Source organism: Phascolarctos cinereus, unplaced genomic scaffold (assembly GCF_003287225.1).
Source record: "Phascolarctos cinereus isolate Bilbo 61053 unplaced genomic scaffold, phaCin_HiC Scaffold_5;HRSCAF=322, whole genome shotgun sequence".
Taxonomy (NCBI): Eukaryota; Metazoa; Chordata; class Mammalia; order Diprotodontia; family Phascolarctidae; genus Phascolarctos; species Phascolarctos cinereus.
This window is the reverse complement of record NW_027555958.1, coordinates 327,096,441-327,104,992: the sequence shown is the minus strand read 5'-3', so window position 1 is coordinate 327,104,992 and position 8,552 is coordinate 327,096,441.

Sequence of the window (8,552 nt, the reverse complement as noted above, 5' to 3'; positions counted from 1 at the left end):
AAATGGGAAAAGGACCCACATGTACAAAAATATTCATAGCAGCTCTTTTTGTGGTGGCAAAGAATTGGAAATTGAGAGGATGCCCATCATTTGTGGAATGGCTGAACAAGTTGTGGTATATGAATGTAATGGAATACTATTGTGCTATAAGAAATGATGAACAGGCTGACTTCAGAAAAACCTGGAAAGACTTATATGGTCTGATGCTTAGTGAAGTGAGCAGAACCAAGAGGACTTTGTACACAATAACAGCCATGTTATGCAATGACTAAGATTGTTAAACTGAACCTTTCTCAGTATTATGAGGATCTAAGACATCTCCAGAGGCCTCGGGATGGAAAATGCTGTCCACATCGAAAGAAAGAACTATGGAAGTCGAATCGCTATCACTTATTTTTACCTTCTGTTGAGTTTTGTTTCATCTTTCTGATGGTTCCTCCTATTAGTTTGAATTTTTACTTACAACTTCACTAATGTGAAAATATGTTTAATGGGTATGTAAATGTAAAGCCTATATCAGATTGTTGTCATCTTGGGGAGGGTGGTGGGGAGAAATGGGGAGAAAAATTTTCAACTCAAAGGCATATAGAAGTGATTGTTGATAAATCAAAATAAATTAATGAAGAATGAAGAAAAAAAAAGAATTTGTATGGTCAGCAGACTTAAGAAAAACCTGGTAAGACTTGTATGGTCAGATGCTGAGTGAAATGAGCAGAACCAGGAGAACATTGTGCACAGTAACAGCCATGTTGTGCGATGACTAACTTTGATGGACTTAGCCCTTCTCAGCTTGACAGGCTCTAAGACATCTCCAGAAGTCTCATGATGGAAAATGCTATCCACATCCATAGAGAGAGCTATGGAGTTTGAATGCAGATCAAAGCTTATGATTTGCTATTTTTTTCTTCTGTTTCACTTTGTTTCTTCTTTTTTGTGGTTCCTCCTGTTGGTTCTAATTCTTTTTATAACATGACTACTGTGAAAATATGTTCAATAGGAATGTATATGTAAAGCCTATATCAGATTGCACCTTGTCTTGGGGAGGGAGGCAGGGAAAGAGGGGGAGAAATTTTAAAACTCAAAAGTTTTGGAAGTGATTGTTGAAAGCTAAAATTAAATTCATTTAAAAAAATTTTTAAAAACTAAAAAAAATTTAAAAAGAGCTGGTTCTGGGGGTTTGGAAGTTGTCAGTGCTTCTAAGGTGGTGAGATCTGGGAAGAGGTGTGGTCACTTGTCTTGCTTCACTCAGGAAAGGCCCCGATCCCTCAGGATTGCAATTGGTAATGCTCTTCAAGATCACTGATTCCCTGGGACTAAAAGTGATACTGACCCTCAAGTTTTCATTCTTTCTTGACTGAAAGTGCCCCTCCCTGCCTTTGAACCATGACCTGTAAACACAAAAATGCAATGGGGCTGTCAAACAACAAGTATCCTCTGTAGTATCTGTTCCTCTTACCATCTCCAGCTTGAGATCTCCCAAAGCTGCTGTTACTTCTGTCACCACTACCTAGTCCCACCACTAGTGTTTCATCCATGTGGGCTCCCAGTTACCCTCCATCCCTGTGTCACAGATCTTTCCTTCTAAACTTCTAAGTTTTCTTGAGCTGGAAGAATGTCTCACTCTGAACTTTTGTGGGCTTTGCCATTCCAGAATTTGATCTGTGGTGTTATTTTAAAATTGTTTGGAAGGGAATGTTGGGAAGGCTCAGCTGAGTGCTTCCTCTATCTTTCCATCTTCACTCTGCCCCAGCAAGTCCAACAAAAATAGTTCTAAAAGAGGCATTCAGGATTTAAAAAAAATCTAATTATGAGAAGAAAAGTAATTGCTTAAATAACTTGACAACCAAGTTTGACCAAGTTCCTCCCTAAACCTGAAGGAATTATAAGACATTGGATGAAAGTGACTGGCTAAGAAAAATTGGCCTTTACAAAAGAAGACAGCTTTGAAGTCAGTACTGACTGAGATCAGAGAAAATAATTTACTCTTTACTTTTGCTCTTGTACCTCCAGGGGAGTGCCACAAAGGGGATGGAAGGAGATTTTTCTTTTTTCCTCTGCCCATTAGCAGTGACTTCTTGCAGCACAAACACATTGCTGTAGAAGTTTTGCCTTGAGAAATGACAAATATAAAGAAATGAACAAAACATGGAAAGACTTGTAAGAAGAAATGTACAAGGGAGTATAACCAGGAAAACAGTATAAGCTGTGACACAACAACTATAAACATACATAAAAGGACTGCAACAATGCAGTACAACATGATGCCTCTACTTTATCACATCCTGACTCACTTCTCAGATCCTTGCAATGTGTTTTCCAACCTAACCACTCAATAGAAACTCTTCTTTCCAAGGTTATCAATTAGTGCTTTCACCTTCATCTCCTTTTCTCTACTCACATGACTACCACCATACTTGAGGACAGAGAGCAGATTGTGTTAGTTGTTGTTGTTCAGTCATTTCAGTTGTGTTCAATTCTTCATGACCACATTTGGGATTTTCTTGGCAAAGATGCTGCAGTAGTTTTCCATTTCCTTCTCTAGCTCATTTTACAGATGAGGAACTGAGGCAAACAGGTTTAAGTGACTTGCCCAGGATCATACAGTTAGTAAATGTCTGAGACTGCATTTGAACTCAGGTCTTCCTGATTCCAGGTCTGCCACTCTATCCACTGTTCAAGGAAGATTAGCACCTCTGGTGTGAAGGCTTGCCAAGCCTTTTTCAGGAATGCTCATCCCACCTTTGGTGTCCACCTTCCCCCATTTCTCACCAGTGGCTCCAAGAATCCATAGCATACACAGTGCCACATGCTGGTAAACTGTCTTGGCAGATGGGCCAAACTAGGGTGAGGGTAACTGACAGGCCTCATACGTGTCAGTGAGTTATGGGGATATCTACTCCAAGCATGTGAAGACTTCCTCTGCTGGAATGGATGGATGAAAACATTTTGTTGCAACAGCCACAAAGGCAGCTGAAGTGCTGAAGGGCTGTGGAGTGCTTAGACGTTGGTTAGATGTCAACGATGCCAAGCTCATACACAGTATCCCATGCTATCACCAGTCATCCTGATTTTTGTCTTGCCTCTGGACTTCAATTACCCTAAAAAAGAGAGTCAACTTTATGCAACTCTGCCTCATTTAAATTCAATTCAGGTGAAAGTGAAGACATTCACCTTTGTGATGTCATTGATCTTCTTTGAAATGAAGAACAAACAACAACTCTACCCGAGGCCATCATCAGCTTTTGCTACTACAGCATGGTACTCTTGAACACTGGTCAACCAGGCTAACTCTGGTTCTACAAAAGAATTAAATTTACACCTTAATGGCCCTAACATGCCAGAGTACAATAACCCAACTAACTGTATTTTATTGTGAAAGATTCCAGTGCTCTGCATTACATGTGATGATTGCTTTTGATTTTAGATAGCATCATTTTTATGATATTAAGAAAGATAAATCTATGTCTGTTATTTTTAAGGTTTTTAGCATAAATGAGTATTGTATTTTTCCAAGGGCTTTTTCTTCCTCAGCATCTATTAAAATAATTATAGACTTGGAGTCAGGAAGACTTGAGCTCAAACCAGCCCCAGACATGTGCTAGTTGTGTGAACCTGGACAAGTCCTTTAACCTTGGTTTGCCTCAATTTCTTCAGCTGTAAAAATGGAGATAATAATATCACTAACCACACAGGTTTAGTGTGAGGATAAAATGATGTCATATTTGTAAAAAAAAAATAAACCTAAAGCACATTGCAAATACTATTATTAGTAGTATTATTGTTGTTGTTGTTTTTGGAACTTTTAGAATTTTTTGCTTTTGATATGATTATGCTGTTTGTTTTCCTAATGTAGAACCACCCTTGTATCTGGTATAAATCCAATTTTATCATTATGAATGATTATTTGGATGAATCACTGTATTGTTTAATAGGATTTTATTTTTTTAATTGATACTCATTAATGATATTGGTCTATAGTTCCCCTTCTGTGATTTATCCTTCCCTAGTTTAGGCATTAAAAGTATATTTGCCTCATAAAAAGAATATGGTAAGATTTTTTGGCCTTAGTTTTTGAGAGTAATTTGTGTAGTATTAGTAATAATTATTCTTTAGAAGTTCACTGAAATTGTGAATGCATCAGGACCAATGACTCCAGTATATGACATTCCATCTTCCATCACAGTGTCTTTGTGCAAGCTATGTCCCCATAACTAGAATGTTCTTCATTCCTAAGTCCACCTTCCTGGAATCCCTAGGGCCCTTCAAAGATCAGCTAAGGCATTGTTGTCTAGACGAAGTGCTTCCTGATTTCTCCCTTTCCCCCTCCTATAGTTCTTCTTCTGTCAAAACTACTTTGATTTTCCTTGGTATATACACTTAATTTACCCCCAAGTAGATGCAACGTGTGCAATGGATAGAGACGCAGTCTTTAGTGTTCATATTACATCAATTCAAAACATGATTCTGATACATACTGGGCATGTGACCTTGAACAACTTACCGAAAATTTCTGTGATTCAAGCAATTTTTAAAGACTGTAAAACTTGGCAAAAATATACTCCTAGAGGAAGTTTCCTCCTGGAGAGCTTCCTATATTGATGAAATAAATCATAATTTTGGTCTTTTCCCTACCCCCAACCTCCCCAAAGTAGAATGTGAATTCCATGAAAGCAGGGAAGTTCTTTCTTTCCTCCTTCCTTCCTTCTTTTCTTTCTTTTTCTTCCTTCCTTCCTTTCTTCCTTCCTTCCTTCCTTCCTTCCTTCCTTCCTTCCTTCCTTCCTTTCCTTTCCTTCCTTCCTTCCTTTTCCTCCTTCCTTCCTTCCTTCTTTCTTTCTTTCTTTCTTTCTTTCTTTCTTTTCTTTCTTTTCTTTCTTTCTTTCTTTCTTCTTTCTTTCTTTTTTCTTTCTTTCTTTCTTTCTTCTTTCCTTCTTTCTTTCTTCCTTTCCTTCTTTCTTTCTTCCTTTCCATCTTTCTTTCAGATGGGTTATTTCCATCCCCAGTGCCTAACAATGCTTAGTGCATATTAGGTGCTTAATAAATACTGGCGAATTGAATTGAATACCAAGAGGCAACAAAGCCCAAATATAAAACAATGATCAGTGTCAGCAATTTGTAAGCTACAAAAATGGCAACTCTTATGCTCTCATTTTCAGTACCCCAAGTAGATGAGTTTCTTTAACTACTTTCAAGGAATGTATTTTGAAGGGGTTCTTGGGTGTTTGGGAAGTGTAAATTATGTTCATACAAAATGACACATACATATATATCACATCTGTGTGATACATGCATATATAATGACACATACACATAGACATATAAAACAATTTATGCTAGAATCAACTTGTTTTCCCCAAAAAGTTACTAGATTGATGGACTAAAATATATCAGAGCTAAATTAACATTTTTTTCAAGAAAGCACTTGACAAAATCTATCATGTTATTTTGTTAAAAGATGAAAAGTTGTGAGCTTGATAATAGTACAGTTAAGTGAACTGGAAATTTATCAAATGATTGTACCTAAAGAATAGTTGGATTGATGATAACTTGGAAGGACTCTAGAGAATGCCTCTTGGGATTTTTTCCTTGGTGCTTTTAACAATTTTATCAGTGACCATGATAAAGAGATAGTTGGCCTACTCATAAAATTTACAGATTGCACAAAGCCAAGAGGAAGTGTGAACACAATGAGCCAGAAAAATCTTCACAGGGTACATTGATGAACTAAATTAAAGAACCTGAAATTTAATGTAAACATAAAATTGAATACTTGGCTTCAAAAAATCAACTTCAGAAATCCAAGATGTGAGGAAAGTAGCTAGATAGTAGTTTGTCTAGGAAAAAATTAATATATACCTACATATACATATAAACTCATATGTTCACTAAATCCATACATGTGTATGCAAGTAGGAATTTAGGGGAAGCTAGGTGGCACAATGGACAGAGTTTGGGGCCTGAACTCAGGAAGACTCATCTTTGTGAGCTCTGGCCTCAGACCCTTCCTAGCCATGTGACTCTGGGCAAGTCATTTAGGCCTGTTTGCCTCAGTTTTCTCATTTGTAAAATGAGCTGGAGAAAGAAATGACAAACCACTCCAGTATCTTTACCAAAAAAAACCCCAAATGGGGTGACAAAGAGTCAGACACAATTGAAATGACTGAACAACAAAAATATAGGAATAACAAAGTTCACATATTGTATAAGCATGGGAAATATACACATATATGCATATATATACAAAGTACATTATATCTTGTATGTATATATATATTTATACATATACATACAATACACATATATGTATATATGTACACAAGCATATATTTTCCATTACATATGTTTGAATGTATACATATACAATTTTATTCACCTACAAGCTCAGTATGAATCAGTGATATGATGCAGCAGTCAAAAAACTTATGTGATCTTAAGGTAAACTAAGACAGACGTATTGCCCATCACTAGGGAGATGGTTGTCCCATTTATTAATACCCAGTCAGGCAATAGCATATGTGTTCAGTTTTAGATGCCATGTTTTAGGAAGGACATTGAAAGAGCAACCTGAATGGTAGAAGGTCTTGAAATCATGTCATATGAAGACTGGTTGAAGAAGAAGTGGATGTTCATCCTGTAGCATAGGTTCTTAACCTTTTCTGGTTCCTGGACCTGATGAGGAAGGGGGCTTAAATTTGAGGTTGTTGCTGATCAGACATGTCTGACTCATGACCCCATTTGGGGTGTTCTCAGCAAAGATATTGGTGTGGTTTGCCATTTCCTTCTCCAGTTCATTTTACAGATGAGGAAACTAAGACAAACAGGGTTAAGTGACTTGCCCAGGGTCATACAACTAGTAAGTGTTTGAGGCCAGATTTGAATTTAGGAAGATGAAGATGAATCTTCCTGACTCTAGGCCCAGTGATCTATCCACTGCACTGCCTAGATGCCCAAATTTGAGGTAGCATGCTACAAAGATAAAAACAGTTGCCTTAAGGGGGTGGGGGAGGAGGAGGGAAGTCTTCCTAACAGAGTTGCCAAAAAGTAGAATGGTTTATCTTGGAAGGTAATGGCTCTTCTCCCTCTTCTCCCCAACCAACCCCATAGACCTTTGTGAATCCACACTAGAGGACTGCATTTCTGGGGTATTGTAGAAAGGATTCATGTTAAGGCATGGCTTGGATTATCTGACTTCTAAAGTGCCTTCCAACTCTTAGATTCTAGGTACAGAAGGTGAATCAATGGTCACTTGAGTAGGAAGGCCTGACTGTGCTACCTGGGCTGCCACGAGACACCTGGATATTGTCCTGGGATGTAACAATGAAAGTAATCCGTGAATATACCACACCAGCGGGTATGCACAGGTAGCTTGATCTCTTATTAGGGATATATTTCCAGGTAAAAACCCAAGATACCAACACAGAAGAAAAAATGCCCTTGATGATAAGAATAATGCTCATAATAAGTCACATTTTTGCAATGATAAACAAAATATATCCACATTGCTTTCATCACAATAACCATATGAGACAGGTAGTATGTTATTATCCCCATTTTGTGGAAGAGAAATCTAAAACCAGAGAGGTGTAAACAGCTAACTTAGAGTCAAGCAAGCTAGTTAGTGTCAAAATGTGGATTTTACCTGAGGCTTTCTGACTCCAAAGCTAGTAGTATTTCCCTTACACTATGGTGCCCTAACAAACTGCACAGAACATCTGGTTCTGGTTGTACAGAGGTAGTGAACTTTTACCTTTCTGGCCCAAATTATTAGGGCCCACAATACTAAACCTCTCCTTTCCTAAAGACAGTCTTCCTTGAATGGCAGGCTTTAGCTTTCTTTCATGAGTGTATCTATGGGCCTCAATTAGCCTCCCTGGATATAGCGTCCCTCCCTCTCCTTCCCATCACTGCAGCTTTTTCTGAAATGAGGTGAGGCTGGGGCTGAGGCTAGGGCTGTGGAGGCCAATTAGCTGGGAGGGATGTCTGAGCCCCCTTTGGAAATCTGCCTGCTGCCACCTATCTACCTAATTTCATATAGAAGATTTCCCCTTCCTCTCCCCACTGTCAACATAGAGATATGTTAGGTCCCTGAATCTGGGGGGGAAATAACTGAACAACAATTTTTGGTATCATTTTTCAAACTGATCTTAGATATATCCTGCTTTTCTCTGCTGCCCAGTTGCTCTTTATTGCTATCTCTGTAGGCTCTATTCTGCTAGTTCTAGACAGTTCTGAAAATAATAGGATCATATATTTAGAGTGGGAAGAGAACTTTGTTGCTATGGAATCCAACCTCTTAATTTTACAGATAAGGAAACTGAGACACGGAGGGGTTAAATGACTTGCTGAGGGTCATCCAGCTAGTTAGTGCTGGAGGTGGGATTAGATTACAGGTCATCCTGATTCTAATTTCAGTGCCCTACTCACTATGCTCAGCTACCACTCTAAGGGGGAAGCATAGAAATAGAGATGAGAATTACCCAGGTTGACCCAGGATCTCATAATTTGAGAAGGTAGGAACCAGGAGATAGGAAAATCTCATGGAGAGAACTGGCACA